The following is a 21,254-nucleotide window of genomic DNA, read 5'->3' as shown; positions in this document are numbered from 1 at the left end:
CTAAATATTATAAATCATCCAATGGCAATAGTAAACAATCCCATGTCATGTTATTGACGTACGTGCTGCCTCACAAAACTTTTATTTTGGAAAAAGAAATGAAATTACTTTCAGAAGTTGTTCCTAGTTCAAGAGGTCATTGTAAGCAGGTGTGGTCATCATCGTCATCATGTGGGGGAGTGTGGGTAAGATGAGCCACTTGAAGCAAGTAAGCAACGGATACAAACAGCATTAAAATCTAAACTTACGACAAAGAGCCATAAAAATATGATTGATATGGAAAAAGAGGTCCTGTCGACTCCTGTGGCTAAAATTGACCAAGCTTAGGGGTACTCTCTCAAGAACAGATTCTCTAATGCTACGCAGAGCATCAGATGAAAAGGAACAAAACAGAGAGGTCGCTGTTTTCCCGTTTTCGTTGAGGATGGCTAGCCAGAGTGGGGGTTAATTGATCCAAGTCAAGGGGTAAGTTGACCCACAACATGATACGTATTTAACGTTTTCAAGTTTAAACTAATGTAGTCACTTATCAAACATAATTTAATTACACATTTCCATTTTTGGAAATAGTCTTATTTTGTTTTATTAGGGAGGTATTTTAAACAAGACCAACCAAATAACGTTTTCAGAACCTTACAACTCTTAAATTAGTGTATTCATCCAAATGAAAGGTCATTCAACATAAATTGAGAAGCAAAGAAATAATTCAAACAAATTATATGAATAGTGATCAATATGAGGACATCAAATCAACCCAGAACATTGATTCATTTTTCTGATTCAAACTGTCTAGAATAATGTCAGGCAAATTCTTTCACCAACATGTACAGTGCCTTGCGAAAGTATTCACCCACTTCACTCTTTTCACATTTTGTTATGTTACAGCCGTATTCAAGAAAATTATAAAATGACCTTTTTTCTCAGAATTCTACACACAATGGTGCATAATGACAAAACGAAAAAGGTATTTTAGAAAGGTTTGCAAATGTGTTAAAAATACAAAATTACAAAATGTACTCAATACTTTATTGCAGCATCTCTGGCAGCAATTTCAGTAGAGCCTCAATTCTTGACTATGATGCTACAACTTAGCACACCTATTTTGGGTAAGGTTGCTTCGGTGCATCCATTGGTACATTTTCATATTTTCATATTTCTCCAGAGATCAGGGTGCGGGTGGGCCTTTTCCAGAAATGAGGGTCCGGGTGGCCAACTTCACGACAGACACAGACTTGTCCTGAAGCCACTCCTTTGTTATCTTGTCTGTTAGCTGGAGAGGAACTGGTCAGAAATCATCAATTTCGTGCACTTGGTTAAAAGTTTTTGATTTTTGGAATGGTGTTAGGTATGGGTAGGTATAAGGTTTTTAAAAACCATCGCAAACAAGTTGGGCACGCCCCCTAGTGGTCTGTTTGCAATGAATCAAATATTAGATACATCAGTATATGGTTAAAACCCCAAATAATTGATGAAAGAGATTTTGGATTCTGTTACTATTGGGTATGATAAACAACATACAAAAAAATTCAGGAAAAAATAACTACCGGAAAGGCACCATTTTCAAGATGGCGTTCACGATGGCTGCCGGGAGCTGAAAATGCCTATAAACTGGGTTTTAATGTGTAAAAATGTTAAGCTCCTGGCAGCCATCATGGACGCCATCTTGAAAATGGTGCCTTTCCGGTAGTTATTTTTTCCTAAACCTTTAGTATGTTGTTTATCATACCCAATAGTAACAGAATCCATTGAAAAATCTCTTTCATCAATTATTTGGGGTTTCAACCATATACTCACAAATCTACTATTGAATTCATTGCAAACAGACCACTAGGGGGCAAGCTCAACTTGTTTGCGATGGTTTTTGAAAACCTTAAAACCATACCTAACACCATACCAAAAATCAAAAACTCTTCATCAAGTGCAGATTTCTTATGAATTTTTACACATTAAAACCCAGTTTATAGGCATTTTCAGCTCCTGGCAGCCATCGTGGACGCCATCTTGAAAATGGTGCCTTTCCGGTAGTTATTTTTTTCCTGAATTTTTAGTATGTTGTTTATCATACCCAATAGTAACAGAATCCATTGCAAAATCTCTTAAATCAATTATTTGGGGTTTGAACCATATACTGATGTATCTAATATTTGATTCATTGCAAACAGACCACTAGGGGACGAGCCCAACTTGTTTGCGATGGTTTTTGAAAACCTTATACCCATACCTAACACCATACCAAAAATCTAAAACTTTTCACCAAGTGCACAAACTTTACCAGTTCCTCTCCAGCTATGTGTGTTTAGCCTGCTTGTCCTCTTGGAAGGTGAACCTCTGCCTCAGTCTGAGGTCCAGAGCGCTCTGGATCAGGTTTTCATAATGAATCTCTCTGTAATTTGCTGCATTAATTTTTCACTTGATCCTGACTAGTCCCACAGTTCCTGCTGTTGAAAAATATCCCTATAGCATAGCATGATGCTGCGACCACTATGCGGATGGTGTTGGCCATGTGATGAGCGGTGCCTGTCTTTTCTTTTTGTTTTTGAGACATTACACTTGGATTTCAGGCCAAAGAGTTCAATCTTTGTTTCAACAGACCAGATAATCTTCTGGGTTCCTTTTTGCAAACTCCAAATGGGCTGTCATGTGCATGCCTTTTACTGAGGACTGGCTTCCATCTGGCTACTCTAGCATGACTCGAGGGCCTGATTGGTGGAGTGCAGCAGAGATGGCTGTCTGGAAGGTTCTACCATCTCCACAGAGGAACTGGAGTACAGTACAGTCAGAGTGACCATGGGTTCTTGGTCACCTACCAAGACCCACCTCCCCCAATTGCTCAGTTTGTCCAGGTGCAGCTCTAGGATGAGTCCTGGTTGTTACAAACTTATTGCATTTACAGATGATGGAGACCACTGTCTTTGTTACTTGGGACCTTCATTGCTTTTTGGTAACTTTCCCCAGATCTGTGCCTCGGTACAATCCTGTCTGAGAGGTTTACAGACAATTTCTTTGACAAGCCATGGCCAAACCATGGCTTGGTTTGTGCTCCGACATGTTACATGGGAGGCTCTCTCCATTCCGACATGTCGCCACTCCGAAATTGACTTCTTATTGTCGGAGTGGCGACACTCCCATGGGCCTAAGGTTTAGGGTTAGGTTTAGAGATAGGGTTAGTGTCAGAATGGAGACATGTCGGAAAGGAGACTTGTCGGAGTGGAGAGATGCACCCATGTTACATATGTGGGACCTGATAAGAGACATGTGTGTGCCTTTCTAAATTACGGTAACTAAAATCAATAAAATTGACCATGGGCTGACTCTAATCAAGAAGAAACATCTCAAGGATGATCAGTAGGAACAGGATGCACTGCAGCTCAATTTTGAGTGTCATTGCAAAGAGGGTGAATACTTATGCACATGTGATTTTGTATGTTTTCCTTTTTTTAATACATTAGCAAAACATTTAAAAAAAGTTTTTATTTTGTCATTATGGGGTATAGTGTGAAGATTTATTTGTAAAAAATTAATTTAATAACATTTTGAATAAGGCTGTAACATAACAAAATGTGAAAAAAGTGAAGGGGGGTGAAATCTTTCACAAGGCACTGTATATTTTTAGACCTGGATACATTTGTTTTCGATATAATCTGACACGTAGAAATGTTACTTTGACACATGCTTCTGTTTAAAAGAACTCTCACCATGTGCCTCCCAGCCAGGTTTTAATGATGGATGCTTACTAATTACCCATTTTGAACGGGTACACATTATAGTGTATCATTATTTTATGCTTTAACTATTGAAAAATAGCAGATATACAAGCTGCGAGCTTGTAGATCTGCTATTTTTGAAAAATCGTGAAAATTAGAATTTTGACACGATTCTATAAGTGTCTTTTGAATCCTTCTAAGATTTTTTTGAAAAACCTATGTTTCCATGTCAGCAATCTGGCCAGCCATCGTCAAAGAAAAGGTCCTTTTCACTTAAATGGAGCTCAGTTAGTCTGTTCTTGAGAGACTACTATGTCAGTGGTGCTCAAACCTTTTCATGTGAAGGACCCCCAAAATGATATGTATTTGGCCACAGACCCCCATCTCAAAAAATTTAGTTCCAGGGACCACCCAGAAGCAAAATCGGAGTTACAAACGTTCGCTTTGAAAATACATATATTCAATGATTTGCACACATTTTCACGACTTTTTCAAAAATAGCAGATCCACAAGCTCGCAGCGCGGCAGTCGGTGCTGCGCTGTGAGCTTGTATATCTGCTATTTTTTACTGGTTAAAGCATTCAATAATTCTAGGCCTAATAAGGTCACATGACAACATGGGTCAACTTACCCACTGGGTCATTAGTGTGGTTGCCCTAACAGGGCAATTGTCCGACTTTCTTCCATCTTTACATCTTTATTTCCGGATCAATATTTTTGCCGCGCTACTCCTCCCACAGTTTTGGTGGCACGCACTTGGGCCATTATTTCAAATCGACCAGCTTCATCGGGAATCGTGTGCTTGCATTTTTCTAAGAGATTCGTTATATAGTTTAAAGGAGTAGTTCACCCCCAAAAGTACCTTTTTCTATTGATTACTCACACCATGGAGACTAGAGTTCAATAAAAATAAGAAAATGGTATTTGTCGCATTCCTAAGACAAACATTGATTATAGTAAATGTACCCCCCCCCCCCCCCCCCCCCCATTGTGGACCCAAATGCATCAATGGGGGTACATTTATAGAGGTTATGCGCATGCAAGTGAATGGCAAATCGTGGCAAATTCATACAAAACTGCTATGTGGGCTGCTGGGATCTGCTGAGGGAACTGGATGATAGGGGCAATTCTACCTAAAAGACCTCATGGACAGTCATTTGGGATCAATATAAGTATGACAATGAGCCTACCTATTAAGTTAATGTGTAGTTGTCCTTTAAGAGTAACAGTTCCTATGATTCTTTACATCTTCCCTAAAGGGATGGTTAAGGTGGAGCAGAGTCTGGAAATGCATGGTTCTTGGTCTAGCCTGGTGTCTTAGTTAGTTTTAGCTGTAAAATTGTTTGTTTTTTGTATTGTTCAGATCAGTTGCAAAAAAGCTCATTGTGTAGGAGTAGCCTAGTATTCCTACACTTCTGGATTACGGTAACAGAACAATACCCTTTTGGAAAAGTATTTGGCAACACTGCTTTTTGATCTGACAAAGGGTTCGATTTAAAAGGAAATTGAAACCTGTGATTATAATTTAATATTTTAACAAGACCTTCACCATCTTAAATGAGTCCTTTTCATGTCTTTGGTATGGCCAAATACTTTCGTCCATTCCAGCAGCGGAACACTTGTTGGATGACGTCATTAAAAGATGAACTCTTTCTAACATTTGACTCATACTGTAGTGTACAGATCTGCTTTGACTATTAGGCCCCTCTATTAAACTACCATGTGAGTCCTATATTGAGTTTGACGTGAATTCCCTTCAAGATGCTTTCATGGTGATTCATCATTGAGTAGAATATGAGGCCAAAGGTAAACTTTCACAAACCGCTTATTGATTTTTGAACCAAATCCATATAGATGAGTGACTTTAGAATATTTAATGCTTTCCTTTTTAAGGAATCATAATACCCTGTATGATTCTAATCTGACAAGTCAATAGACACTATAAGTCCAACAAAATGACAACATGGCAGTGGAAACATTACCTTGAATTATCATTTATCGATTGAGCCATGCCCCCAAGCTGTCAAAAGAAAGGGCTCTTTTCAAGATGTATAAAGCTTTCTGATTGGGCATTGGATTCTGCTTTAATTGAAACCTTATGTGTGACATGTGGAATTCTGGGACATTGGCATGCCCCCAAAAATCCTCAGAATGTGAAGTTTTTTCCCCCCTCCCTCTCTCTCTCTCTCTCTCTCTCGCTCTCTCTCTCTCTCTTCTCTCCTCTCCCTCTCTTTTTTTCCTTTTTGCAGTGGGTGTCTTACATCAGCCAGTGAGACCTGCTGAAGGCAACTCTGGCGGACCAAGAGAGACAGAGACAGAGAGAGAGAGAGAGAGAGAAAGGCTTGGATTGTATCATCCAGCCTCCTGACACTGGACTACATCTGTATCCACCTCTGAACAAATGTACTGAAAGAAGAATCATCTCAGAAGTAAGTTGCTTATGTCTCAACCAAAATTCAACTCTCAAGATTTCCTACTGTACTTTTCTCTCCAGATTATTAGCCTTTGGACTGTGTGAATCTGACCGGAGAGATATTGCATGTGCTGCTTTTTGCAGAGCCTTTATTTATAGGTGTTCAATGCTGTTTATATGCATCTCCATGCCGTGTACATTACGTTGGAGGTTGTTTGCATGGCAGGTTAGAAAGAGAGGACAGCAGAGCAATTCAGTGAACCCTAATGCTCACTCTCCACGCAGCAGCTCCCGCTGCAAGAACAGCTGTTTCATACAGAAGCCATTGCTTACTGTTTCATTATCTGTGGTTATACTAAAATGTGAAAGAAAGCTCTTTCAAAGCACTTATTTTCAGCTTTAACCAGGAGTAAGGATTTAAAACATTTAAACTGTTGCCATCTCAATAAAAACAAAAAACAAAAACCCTCTAGGTAAAATTTCATTTTCATTTCTTCACCTTGTAATTACTCTTGAAATATATTTTTGTTTTATGCTGTAGTAGTGTATACCATACATACAGTGTGTTGCTGTACCTAATCTCTCATCTGCTCTTTGTCATAATAAGAATGTGTCTAATGTCCACAGAGGGATATTAGAAATAGTTTCTGTTTTTTTTAGAATTTATGTGACTCCTTTTTGTCTGTCTCGCTTCCAGCTGAAAACATCAATTTTGTTCGCTTTGTTGTGGCATGCTTGTGGAAAAGTTGAGCAACAGCTGAAAACCTTAATTCCCAACCGCTTATTTACTGCTTCCTGGATTGTCCAAAACGTAGACAATAGACTTTTAGCCTCTAAAAAAGCTCATTGGGATGAACTCATCACGTCAAAGAAAATGGAAGCACGGTCAACTACTGCAGCTCTTGACATCTTTTGCCCTAGAATACATGTCTCGCTGGGTCATGGAAGTGGTATGTAGCTGCTCTGGTGTAATGTAGGTGTTACGTAGGCGGTATATAGGTGGCATGCAGGTGTCCTTGTGTGGTATGTGGGTGATAAATATCCACACACAGAGCCCTCATTCAATGGTGTGGAAGCAGAGGGACACTTGGAACAATGTGGTCACCCAGCAGACATTTCCTTTTTGCACTAAATAATTATTGCAGATGTTCGCCTGAGAGAACGTATATGGACTTGACTGGCTTTTTCTACAGTAGCAAACCAGCTATGGCAGAGGTCTTCAACAGGGGGTCCGGGACCCCTAGGGGGTCCTCAGAGTTACTTCAGAGGGTCCTTCAAATCTTTGTGTGATATCTTTGTGTGATAGAAACTCTAACAACCATGTTCTGAGAACTTTAGCCAAAAATAGCAGATCTACAAGCTCACAACGCCTCGCGCTGCGAGGCGTTGTGAGCTTGTAGATCGGCTATTTTCGGCAAATAGGTTTGGTGTAGAGTGGAAAAAGAGCCGACTAAGTACAGAGTGAAAGGTCAAGTTTATTATAGCCTATTGACGGTTCAAGTGGTTAAATATCTGATGACACAAATTGACATGAATCCAAAATACACTGATGATTTTGCTGTCGAACGATGAAACTACCGGTATATGGAATCTGGGGGTCCCTGCTTCATCTCTCTCTCAGCTAAGGGGTCCTTGGCCTGAAAACGTTGAAGACCCCTGAGCTATAGAATATGAACAGCAGGCTTGGTGGAAAAGGGGGGACTTTGTCAATGAAACACTTGTTATGGAGTGGTCACAGTGTGGTCAGCCTGGTATCTGAACCTAATATCATTCTGGGAAGTGTGCTTGTGCGCGTCTCGTGTGCATGTCTGCTTTCATGTGCGTGTGCAGTGTGCACACGTATGTGAGAGTATGCACCGTAATAATAACAACTGTACACACAGTACTTGAAACTGTGTGCGCTGTGCATTGTACGTTCATATGTTTATAAATGGCTGTGGGTTAACAGCACAGTATTTACATTTGTCTTAAGTTCACTGTGAGCCCTGACATCTCCACGTGTCCTTAAAGCAGGGGTCTTCAACGTGTTCAGGCCAAGGACCCCTTAGCCGAGCGGGAGATACAACAGGGACCCCCACCACATATTGTATAAAATTGTGTTGCAGATTTTCATTGATTTCGTATATAGATTCATAGACTTGTTTGACAGCACTGTCATCAGTCCATGTTGGATTCGTGTTAATGTGTTTTTTCAGACATTTAACCACTTAAATCGCCGATATTTCATATTTTGTAAACTTGACCTTTCACTATGTACTTGGTCTGCTCTTTTTTACCTCTACACCAAACCTATTTGCCGAAAATAGCCGATCTACAAGCTCACAACGCCTCGCAGCACGAGGCGTTGTGAGCTTGTAGATCTGCTATTTTTGGTTTAAGTTCTCCCAATATGGACACTAGGGTTCAAGTGGTTAATATAAAAAAGGAGAAAAAAAGCTTCTATCACACAAAGATTTGAAGGACCCCCTGTAGTAACTATGAGGACCCCCTAGGGGTCCCGGACCCCCTGCTGAAGACCCCTGCCTTAAACAGGAATGTACAACACCGCACAACTCTTAAGTGTTCATTTGACAATGGCCCCATGCAGAAGTTTCCACTTTTGAAGAGTTAATTTGAACTCTTAAGGATTTTGATGTGCACATCAGGTAGTCAAGCTAAGACGTGTTGGGCTTTACGGTGACTGACTGCTTCAGGTAGGATAGACACCAGCCTATGCTCATGATGGAGGCTATATTACCATCGTCTAGTCGTCTGTCATTGACACTGATGTCCATTCCTGTGTTGATGGGAGACTATTAAACCCCTCTAAAGACTGCCCTGGAGGAGGCAGGAAACTAGCTTGATCAGTGTAAATAAACTCTTTGTAAAAGCAGATTGGAGTGATTATGACGGACAGGGAAATGCCTCACTTGGAATTTGAAATGCGATGCATGGTTATACACAGTTATACTCACACACGTGCACGCTCGCACACGCACGCACACACACACACACACACACACACACACACACACACACACACACACACACACACACACGTATCAGTCAGAGAAAGAGGGGGGTTGCACAGAGACGTAGAGCAAGGGTCTTCAACAGGGGGTTGAAGACCCTAGGGGGTCCTCAGAGTTACTACAGGGGGTCCTCCAAATCTTTGTGTAATAGAACTTTTTTTTTTCTAGCGTCCATATTCGGAGAACTTAAGCCAAAAATAGCAGATCTACAAGCTCACAACACCTCGCAGCGCGAGGCGTTGTGAGCTTGTAGATTGGCTATTTTTGGCAAGAAAGCATTGGTGTAGAGGGGAAAAAGACCATATTAAGTGCAGAAAGGTCAAGGTTGTTAAGTATTGACTGTTCAAATGGTTAAATATCAGAAAACACAAATTGACACTGATGATTGTGCTGTCAAACAACTAAACTACAGTATATGGAAGCTGTGAAAAGGTTGTGGGTGGGGGTCCCTGCCTCATCTCTCTCTCAACTAAGGGGTCCTCGTCCTGAAAACGTTGAAGAACCCTGACGTATGAGTCAGTTCAGAAAACAGAGATAGATGGAGAGAAACAGACGGATGCAGAAAGCGAGAGACAGGGTGAGTGGACAGACAGACAGAGAGACAAGTGGCTAGATGAGCGGTATAGCTGGACTGCATTACGAGTGTGTTATCACTATTCCCTCAGACATGTCATTTCAATTAGCAGCCCTACCCTCCGCTGCCCAGAGTCTTTCTGACATCCTCGCGTACAGGCCCTAATCATACCCCACAGCAAAGGCTGTAATTTCAGCCCGCCTTTCAAAACACTGCAGCGGAGGCGCCCAGTGCTTACATACTGTAGGTTGGCTGCAACCCTGCTTTACCGTTTGTTTGATTGGATGCATTTCCAAATCAATGCCTCTGGCAAGAGGAGGCCAAGATGCATGCTCGGCAGGCAGAGGTACATACTGTAATTTCACATAAATAGCAGCATTTCAAGGAACCTTGCGCCTAAAATACCGCGTTGTTGACTCTGTATCCCACACGTGCCTGAACTCCGACCCTGCCCTAACCAGTACCCCTCCCTCCGCCTACCCATCCAGGCAGATTAGGTTACATGCAGTCTAAATGAGGGTGTACATGTGTCTCACTTTATTCTGATGTCGAGTTTTGGCCTCTTTATTTGTCCTTTGTCTGACTCAAAGTCCACTTCTAAGACCGGAAGATGAACAGGCTTTTTCCACCGCAGAGATGCAATCATAACTATACGGTAACTGAAAACTCACATTTACTTCTGTTGTGACTATATTCCCAGCGTGATTTATCATTTGCCTGACTGGCGTTGAGAAGATTAAAGTAACATGTTTAAATGAGAGTGTGCATTTTGTGGGATTTATTTTAAAGACCAGAGATAGAACCTTTTTGTTCCCCACAGCAGTAACACAACACGCACGCACGCACGCACGCACGCACGCACGCACGCACGCACGCACGCACGCACACACACACACACACATATATACCAGTGTTTATGTGTTGTGTGTACACAGTTATTTGTTAACCTTAGACTGCACTGTATTTCTTTGCATTTCTTACTTCACCTGAGCAAGTTTAGCGTTCTGGACTGGTCGCTCCTCTCTGTTTCCCTCCTTCTCTGCCTCTGTCTGTCTGTCTGTCTGTCTGTCTGTCTGTCTGTCTGTCTGTCTGTCTGTCTGTCTGTCTGTCTGTCTCTCTCTCTCTCTCTCTCTCTCTCTCTCTCTCTCTCTCGCTCTCTCTCACTCTCTCATTCTCAAGTGAGTTTTGCGTTCTGGTCACTCCTCTCTCTCTCTCTCTCTCTCTCTCTCTCTCTCTGTGTGTCTCCCTCCTTCTCTGCCTCTGTCTGTCTGTCTGTGTCTCTCTCTCTCATTCTCAATGTCTCCCTTCTGTCTCTCTCACTTTCTCTCTTTGGAACAGTTTGTCTAAATCTTTCCACTCTTTCTTTCTTTCATTCTCTCCGTCCCTCCCTCTCTCTCTCTCTCAACCCCCTTTCTCTCTTTCTCTGTCTTGCACCCTCACACTCCCTTCTTCTGCCAGAAGGTTGGTCGGTCGGTCGGTCGGTCTCTCTCTCTCTCTCTCTCTCTCTCTCTCTCTCTCTCTCTCTTCTCTCTCTCTCTCTCTCTCTCTCTCTCTCTCTCTCTCTCTCTCTCTGTGTCTTTCACCCTCACACTCCCTCTGCCAGAACGTGATATTTCACCTTGAAAGAGCCTGTCAACATGTACTAATGATAGCCTGACTGTGCTGTGAAGAGTGAATTGTCTCTGACGAATGACATACTTTATTCCACAACAGCATGCTCTCTGTTTTCTTCCGTTCTTTTACAGTCTGTATCGGAATGGCCATTAAGATATGGACATCGTCTGTTATTTATGTTAGCAATGCATATCTGAGGAACTTGGGGTTCTTCCACGTTGTCCGCAGTACTTGAAATTCATAAAAGCCTGGAACATGCCATTTCCTTTTTTTTCCCCTCTCTCTTTCTTTTTTTTCCCTTCAATGCAAGGTAAACAGCTGTAACTTGCCACTGCAAAAAGACAGAATAGAAGAAAAGACAATAAAACACGTACAGTAGTTTGACGTATAAAAAGAATATTAACATAATGCTGGTTTCAAATGTATGGGCATTTTGCACACAAGCATGCAAACACTGACAAAAGTTATACATATCTTGTTGCTACTAATAGCCAGTAATTCACCCATAGAAAGACAACACTTCAGTAAAGTACAGTAAGTACTAACTACACACTACAAAAAGTAGCATTTAGTGAACATGATGAGATCTTACTACTTGCACAGATAGTGATGTGTTTTGGTCAGTTTTGTTTACTTCTGTTTTAGAGAGTTGACAGCCGTTTTCGTTTAGCTGTCTGTGAGATGTGTGCTCTTGATTTAAGCAGCACACTAGCGATGGATCGCAGCTTTAATGGGGGTGGGGGTGGGGTGGAAAGAAAAAGAGATTTTCTTGGCCTGGGCAGCTCTTTTTCCAGTGGCTAAAAGTTGTGGTGCTTGATTTAACTCTGACAGTGTAGCAGTAAAGTTTCAGGCCCTGGTGGATATTCAATCAAAATGGGTTTCCAGGCGAAAAGTGTAGGCTGTCCTCCTTACATAACAAAGAGAGCATTGAATTTTGTTTCGTTTCATAGCACGGCATTCACGTCTATTGGCTATGAATCTTTCCTGAATTTCTGTTTTTTTTATTTTTTACATTGGGACAGTGCAGGTGGATGGAAAATGTCTCTGAATGTGTCTGTGAACACACTCCACACAGCTACAGGTGCGCTTTCAGCAGGTCCTGTTGCCACCTCTCATTTCCTCCTTCCCTCATGACGTCTTAACATCAGCTGCTAGTCTTTACGAGGGACTCCAGATCGGCTTGCATGCCAAGTGTCCTCAGGGCGACTATAGGTGCCTCATGCTTACGCCACCCACAGGGAAGGTGCTCTGGCAGCTGCTGCTGCTGCACACAGTTCCGGGGGACGTTGCGCTAAACAAAAGCAGACCCAGTAGCAGCAAACTCCGAGGAGCTCAAAGCTTCATGTCTGCTTTATTAGATATAGGCAGAGATAAATGTCACACTTCACTTTAAAAAATTAAAAAGGGGGAAAAGTTATAACAAAGATTAAGGTGGGCGGCCTGGACCTCTGGCGTAGTGGTCCGGACACAGGTTCGAGTCCCGATCCCGGCAGCCTTTGCTGCATGTCACTCCCCATCTCTCCCCATTTCCTGTCAACCTTACTACTATCCTATCAAAGGCATAAAAAAGCCCAAAAATACATCTTAAAAATTAAAATGTTAAATTAAGGATTGTTACGGAACAAGCGTCCCTCTATTATCCACCATATTGTACAGACTGTAGAGCTTTCCCAAACACTGGGTCGGGACCCATTTGTGGGTCGCAGCGATGCGTTGTGCGCTTGTAGAGCTGCTCTTTTCACTACACTGGGTCCTGTGCAAACGTCTGATTTCTTTTTTTGGGTCACAAGCAAAAAGGTTTGGGAACCACCGCTGTAGAGCACAATGCAGATCATTTACAGCGGGGCTCTTCAACAGGGGGTCCAGGACCCCTAGGGGGTCCTTAGAGTTTCTACAGGGGGTCCTCCAAATCTTTGTTTGATAGGAACTTGTTTTTTCCCCCTTTCTTATATTAACCACTTGAACCCTAGCGTCCATATTCAGAGAACTTTAGCCAAAAATAGCAGATCTACAAGCTCACAACGCCTTGCACTGCGAGGCGTTGTGAGCTTGTACAGTAGATCGGCTATTTTCGGCAAAGAGGTTTGGAGGGGGAAAAGAGCAGACTAAGTACAGTGAAAGGTCAAGTTTATTAAGTATTGACAATTCAAGTGGTTAAATATCTGAAAACACACATTAACATGAATCCAAAATACACTGTTGATTGTGCTGTCAAACAATGAAACTATATCTATGAACAGGTTGTGGGGGTCCCTGCTTCATCTCTCTCTCAACTAAAGGGTCCTTGGCCTGAAAACGTTGAAGACCCCTGGGTTAATATATATCATCATGCCTCAATAAATAGGCCCTTCTTTAATGAAACGCCTCATCCAGGTGTGACACATTAGCATATAGGGGATTGTTGCCTGTGGTGTTTTTTCTCTCTCTCGCTCTCTCTCTGTGTCTTTTTACACATACAGCACTTACAGCACATGTATGTAACATATGCAGACCTGTAGGCAGTGGTGTAAAGTAAGTAGGTAATGTACTTAAATAAAGATCTTTAGGTATTTGTACTTTACTTGAGTATTTACAATTTCCAACACTTTTACCTCTACTCCACTAAATCGCAGATCTGAATATTGTACTTTTACTACACTACATTTATTTGAAAACTTTAGTTACTAGTTACTTTTCAGATATAAATTATAATATTATGAAACATACATAAACCAATTTAGCCCTATATTTTATACCGTGGCCATTTGAAAATAGACGATCGTGAGCTTGTAGATCTGCTATTTTGTGAGCTTGTAGATCGTCTATTTTCAAACATTTTGTACTTCTACTTTTGGTACTTTAAGTACATTTTGATGCCAACACCTTCATACTTTTACTCAAGTACATTTTGAATTCCGGACTTTTTAACAGAGTATTTCTATGTTGCAGTATTGATACTTTTACTTAAAGGGGGCCTGTCACCTAAAGGGTTACTGTCACTTTAAGAATCATCTTAAAAAACAAGTTAATATTTTTATGATGTCATTGTGGGGATGCGCAATTATAAGCCAATCAAATTAATCGTCTGTATAGCCTGACTGTATGATTACTTACTGTACTGGTCAGCTGTTGTTGGGGGGCGAGGGGCAGATTACTCTGTGACATGAGCTTCAGACTGTTTCAGACCGTTTTCAGAGAAGCTCATGTCACAGTGTAATCTGCCCGTCAACCCCTTTTGGTGACAGTATCCCTTTAAGTAAAATATGTGAGTACTTTTTCCACCACTGCCTGTAGGCGCACGCACATACGGTACATGTGTCTCTACACACCTATACATGTGTCACCACCTGGCTCCAGTTTGGACATTTTGATTAGAACTTCATGTATTCCCATAAAAACTAAATACCTGTGATGCTGTGTTACAGCCATAAACGTGGTGAACAAGAGCATTTAATGGAAAGCACATGGTTGGTCATGGTATACATATGGATGCACTGTTCTTTAATTAGGCCCAGCTCCAGAAACATGTATAGGCTATGTATGCAGTGGTGGAAAAAGTGCTTTTTTTACTTTAAAAGTGTCAATACGGCAATGTAGTAAATACTCTGTTACAAGTAAAAGCCAATTAATGAACATTTCCTTGAGTAAAAGTACAAACGTATTGGTGTCAAAATGTACTTAAAGTATCAAAAGTAAAAGTACTCATTATGATTTGTTTCACAATTGTTTTTAAGGCCCTTTTTGATAGGACAGTAGACTGATAGGAAATGGGGGAAGAGATGGGGAGTGACATAGGGTAAAGGTCGTCCGGATCGGGAATCGAACAAGCGCCGCCGCCAGGCATCCATGCCTATTGTATGTGGCAATGCCTAAGTGGTATGCACCTGGACCAGTAGGCCAGTGGGCGCCTCAATTATTACAATATTTTTAAGATGCGTTGTGAGCTTGTAGATCGGCTAAGGGCTAACCACTTCTGTTTAAATAGCCGGGCTGAAGTGGTTAATGTAGGTTTTGTAATAATAATCCATAATCTACAAAGTAACTAGTAACTAAAGTTTTCAAATAATTGTAGTGGAGTAAAAATTACAATATGCCTCTGATATCTAGAGGTAGAACATTGGAAATACTCCAGTAAACTAAGTACAGTAATTCAGTAAATGTACTTTGTTGCTTAAGGCTGCACCCACACCAATGTACCTATATGAGTGGATTCCCCATTCCGCCAATGCATTTCAATGAGGATGGAGCGTTTTCATGCCAGTAGAGGATTTCTGCAAAAAACACTCCATTCTCATTTAAATACCTTGGTGTGGGTGCAGCCTTACACCACTGATTAGGCCCAGCTCCAGAAGCATGTATACGTACGTATACGGCATGCACACACGCACGCACGGACGGCACGCACACACAAGCAATGGACTTAAGTGGTAGATGCAGACTATAGTGCTCTGTGCATTGTTTGGCTCCCTGCTAATTTAGTAGGGCAGGAGAGAGGGGTCTACCAGCACCCCAATGACATGTTTTCGAAACCTGTTTTTTTTGGACCGTTATGATGTCTAGTTATGATTTCTGCTTGTTGCCGTCGCCAACTAATGTCCCATGGGGTTCATTTTTAACCTTTTCTCACAACTATTCCCGATCTGAACCATACAATGGTCATAACAGAAAATGCCATAACGCTTGATGTAAACAACCTACAGGGACAAATGAACACACTTTTCTAAATGATTTTGACCCAGGGAATTCATTAAAGTGGTTATTTTTAACATTTATGCACATCTTGACCCTATTTCAGGACAGAAACGGTGAAAAATAACCCAAAAATGTTCAAACACGTCTATACTTCTCTTTGTACAGATACATTAAGGTGTATTCTTTTGATACCACAGGTTTTTTAGGACCCTTATGATGTCTAGTTATGATTTCTGCTTGTTGCCGTGGTCAACTAATGTCCCATGGGGTTCATTTTTAACCTTTTCTCACATATCCCCAATTAGTGTGGGGATTTAGGGGAGCAAATGCTAATTTCGTGCAATTTTGACTTAAAGCGCGAAATTTTGCACAGATGTAGCCCAGGGCTTGCTCTAATGATTTAGCTAGGGCGCCCGAGTCTGCGACCTTCGGGGTCGTCACAGCGGTCAAATCAAGTTGGGCTTCCATTGACTTTCTATACAGGAGGAAAATACCCAGAAAAAGATTTTTTTTCTGGGTATTTAAGGAGGATCTGAGGGGTCTAACTAGGGGTTTGTCATGATGCTGAATCCATTGCAGGCATTTGTTTTGCACAAAAAACATTCTGTGGGCTAGAAATGGCCTCAGAAAACAATACACGTATGGGTGAGTATTCATGTTAGTCGGAGGCCTTAGGGTTTTTTTTTCTTGTGCTAATCAGTCTAAAAGTTCAAAATTTTGCACAGATGTAGCTCAGGGCATGTTCTAATGATTTAGCTAGGGCGCCCGAGTCTGCGACCTTCGGGGTCGCCACAGCACCCACACAACTCTGAAAAGTGATGACTCATCACTTTTCATCACTAAAGTCGATGGGAGCCCAACTTGATTTGGCCGCTGTGGCAACCCCGAATGTCGCAGACTCGGGCGCCCTAGTTAAATCATTAGAGCATGCCCTGAGCTACATCTGTGCAAAATCTTGAACTTTTAGACTGATTAGCACGAGAAAAAAAAACCCTAAGGCCTCCGACTAACATGAATACTCACCCATACGTGTATTGTTTTCTAAGGCCATTTCTAGCCCACTGAATGTTTTTTGTGCAAAACAAATGCCTGCAATGGATTCAGCATCATGACAAACCCCTAGTTAGACCCCTCAGATCCTCCTTAAATACCCAGAAAAAAAATCTTTTTCTGGGTATTTTCCTCCTGTATAGAAAGTCAATGGAAGCCCAACTTGATTTGACCGCTGTGGAGACCCCGAAGGTCGCAGACTCGGGCGCCCTAGCTAAATCATTAGAGCAAGCCCTGGGCTACATCTGTGCAAAATTTCGCGCTTTAAGTCAAAATTGCACGAATTTAGCATTTGCTCCCCTAAATCCCCACACTAATTGGGGATATGTGAGAAAAGGTTAAAAATTTACCCCATGGGACATTAGTTGACCACGGCAACAAGCAGAAATCATAACTAGACATCATAAGGGTCCTAAAAAACCTGTGGTATCAAAAGAATACACCTTAATTCATCTGTACAAAGAGAAGTATAGACGTGTTTTGAACATTTTTGGGTTATTCTTCGCCGTTTCTGTCCTGAAATAGGGTCAAGATGTGCTTAAATGTAAAAAATAACCACTTTAATGAATTCCCTGGGTCAAAATCATATAGAAAAGTGTGTTCATTTGTCCCTGTAGGTTGTTTACATCAAGCGTTATGGCATTTTCTGTTATGACCATTGTATGGTTCAGATTGGGAATAGTTGTGAGAAAAGGTTAAAAATGAACCCCATGGGACATTAGTTGGCGACGGCAACAAGCAGAAATCATAACTAGACATCATAACGGTCCAAAAAAAACAGGTTTCGAAAACATGTCATTGGGGTGCTGGTAGACCCCTCTCTCCTGCCCTACTAATTAGACCTGCCTGGTTTTTAACAGCTCATATATCTCTAGAGCATGTTGTTCTTTAATTGCCTAGAAATGCAAGCAACCACGTGGCATTGTCTCGCTATCCTCACAGAACCTATTTACTGTATTTTCCTCTCAAATGTAGGAGTACGAATGAAATGAAATTAATAGGAATAGATATTGTATGTTATTTAAATTGAAGTATTGTAGTGGTTTTCTAGCCTGGGAGCCAGCCTGCTCGGTTGACTCGGATTTCTGAACATCACCTAGGCGACGTCGTTGCTGATTGGATGTTGAGTAGGGTTAGGGTAGCTACGTCATCAGCCAGCCAATACACACTGGTGTATTTGTCCCGCCCCGCACCACAGACCAATCGGAAGCCGTGGTGGCTGGAAAGCGGCGTTCTATGTCCCACCTCCCCTTGGAGATACAAGGCTTTCCAGACTGTGATTCTGGCACCCAGGCTAGCGGTTTTCTTGGATAAAAATGTCTGTGTCTCGAAAATGTCCAACAATATACTGTAGCTACTATTCTGCCCAGTGTAATGTCTATGGTAAGTTCTGCCCCTCGATATATACTGTAGCCAGCTGATGATGCAGAATATCCATGAGTTGAATACCAAAGACTTCCGAGTTCCGACGTAAAAAGGACCGTAAAAGGACTTATTTGGGATGCTCCTTTTAGGCAGGGTGTTTAACTGTACTTGTACTGTACTACATTCTTTTAATGTATTGACTATACTTGATCTTTTCTCCACTTTTGTCTAATAAAATACTCAATCAATCAATCAATGATATCTTCCCAACTAGAGTTAGTTTGTGAGGTTATATCATTCATTATCATTAACGTGAGGACACCATGCCAGGATTAAACCAGGTCACTTAGGCCCTGCTTAGTCGGCAATGTTCTCGGAAAACTGCAAAGTTTTTTTGCGTTCTCACTTGTTATTCCATCAGTAATTGCAAACTGTAATGTGCATGCCATATCGCTAGGTGGCGGTGACGCACAGATAGACGAGTGGCGCCGGTGTACTTCCATGAGCGTAATAGTGAATCGCAACGGCATTGTGCCAAGCACCGCCCTCCCTGCGTTTTCATTGGCTGAATGCAAGACAGAAAACATGGACACCGCCTTTACTTTTCCAACAACAACAAGAATAGTTATTGACCAAACCCTGACTGAGGCGAGCCGTCTCAAGCGACCTTGAGCCACGTGAGGGCCCGCCGAGTGAGCTAAAGCAGGCGAGGCCGGGCCGAGCATTGCGAAGGTCGCTTGAGCCGACGCAGCGGCCGTTTGAGTTACGTCCCTCCCGATTGGGACAGAATTGTAAATAATGTTTGGGGGTGAAGCGTCACTCAAAGTGACTCTGGCCAATCACAGCGTGCATCTTTTCCAGGACTTTGGAGAAAGTAGTTGCCTTCCACTATCACACAAGCCATGACATCACACGTTTTGTCATTTCCTGCGTTTTACCTGTTCAAATGGAGAGGCGAGGCAGAACGTCTTCAAAGATTTCCACCCTGGAAAGTGGTTTCACTTTGTAGCGATTTCAACCCCCGAATATTTGGGTTGCCGATTCATTTACTCAGCTCCAGACCAGAGAAACAGTCTACTCTAAGAGTGGGCGGGGTCTATGGGCTGGAACCAGGCTAGTAACCTGTATGAAAGTCTCTCGAATGCGGCCAATTGGCCTAACACAGTAGTGCAATAAGACAACGCTGGTGTGGACGGGGATTTCCAGTCCTTTTTCAGGAGTAACATCGTTAAAACCCTTGACATTCCCGCTCATGAGCTTCAGCCCACCTGAAGTGCCGGCCAACATAATGTCAACCAACTATGGTTTTGACTCTCCTCGCTCTGTCCTTGGTTTGCCGTCTGTCCACACTGACCAATCTGAAAATAAAGCTTAAAATGCCAAAAATAAGTCTTAAAAAAAGGACAGATATGATGAGACTGACACACAAATGAATGGCTGCCACCTGCGTGTTTTGCTAGCAAAGATGAATGACAGCATCTGCGGTACTTTCCTGTAGCTCTGCATGTTGCTTTAAAATATATTTTCCATGAGGCAAAAGCACAAATTAGTGAATCAAAACGCACAAATTTTAGATCTTAAGAGTCGGACAATGCTTTGAAGTTGAGGGGTGTATTAAATGAATTCATCTGGCTGACGTTTTGATTATTTTTGAGGATACAATAATTACCGTGAACTTACTCTGTACCGCTCCGAAATTATAAAATGCGTGCAATTAAGCAGGTGTGAGTCTATTTTACTTGGGGAGCGTGAGCGGCATTTGAGTGGTGTGGTCACGAAATGAGAGATATTATTCCAGGAGCTCAGTAACTCTCTGGTCTTTAGACCTTGGCGTTTTCTCCCCTCTCCCTTTGCATGCAAGGTCCTGTTGACTGCAGGGAGTCACAAGGGGGGGGAGGGGGGGGGGGGGAGTGGGACTGAGTTACTAAGGGCCCAAGGTGGAGGGGCCTTAATTATTTTACACGTTAGCTATTGAAAAATAGCAGATATACAAGCTCACTGTGAGTTTGTATATCTGCTATTTTTGAAAAGTCGTGAAAATGCGTGCAAATCTTTGAATATATGTCTTTTTTTAAGCGAACATTTGTAACTCAGATTTTGCTTCTGGGTGGTCCCTGGAACTAAATATTTTGAGATGGGGGTCCGTGGCTAAATACATACCATTTTGGGGGTCCTTGACATGAAAAGGTTTGAGCACCACTGACATAGAAACGCAGGTTTTTCAAAGGCTTTTCAAAAAAAAAATCACGATTTTTCAAAAATAGCAGATCTACAAGCTCGCAGCGCTGTGAGCTTGTATATCTGCTAGAACATTCATGGGGGGCCCGCAGTTAATCCTTGTACCCAGGGCCCAGAATTTGGTGTGACACCCCTGGTTGACTGTACCTGGCCAGGTTCTGGATGGCCTCTCAGTGAAATGTTCTGTGGTTCCACAGCATTGGACACAGAGGGACTCTGGGTATTGTCCTACGTTGTTGTCCCTTGCTAAACAAGTGCAGATCTACAAGCTCTATGAGCTACATTAAGTCTCCTGATTTATACATCACCGTACGCTGGTGACTTGTGGTGATAATAGCAGTTCTACAGTACACAACATGTCCCAATGCATTTTTTGTCTCGCTACACCACCGTACAACAGAATATGAATTAAGTATACAGTATATGTGTTATTAAGTTATTGTTGTTTGTAATGTTAGTTGAAATATGAGCATGTAATGTTATATTCTCGGACATATCTGACTAGTTATGATGTTTATTTGGCCTCGATCAGAACCTCTCAGATTAATCCAGGACGAGGGCAGGATTTATGTTGGTTGAATCAGGTGATATTCTAGGCCAGATCTGACTATGGT

The sequence above is a fragment of the Nannobrachium achirus genome, assembly GCF_963921795.1.
Source record: "Nannobrachium achirus genome assembly, chromosome: 1".
NCBI lineage: Eukaryota > Metazoa > Chordata > Actinopteri > Myctophiformes > Myctophidae > Nannobrachium > Nannobrachium achirus.
This window is presented reverse-complemented; position numbering follows the sequence as displayed.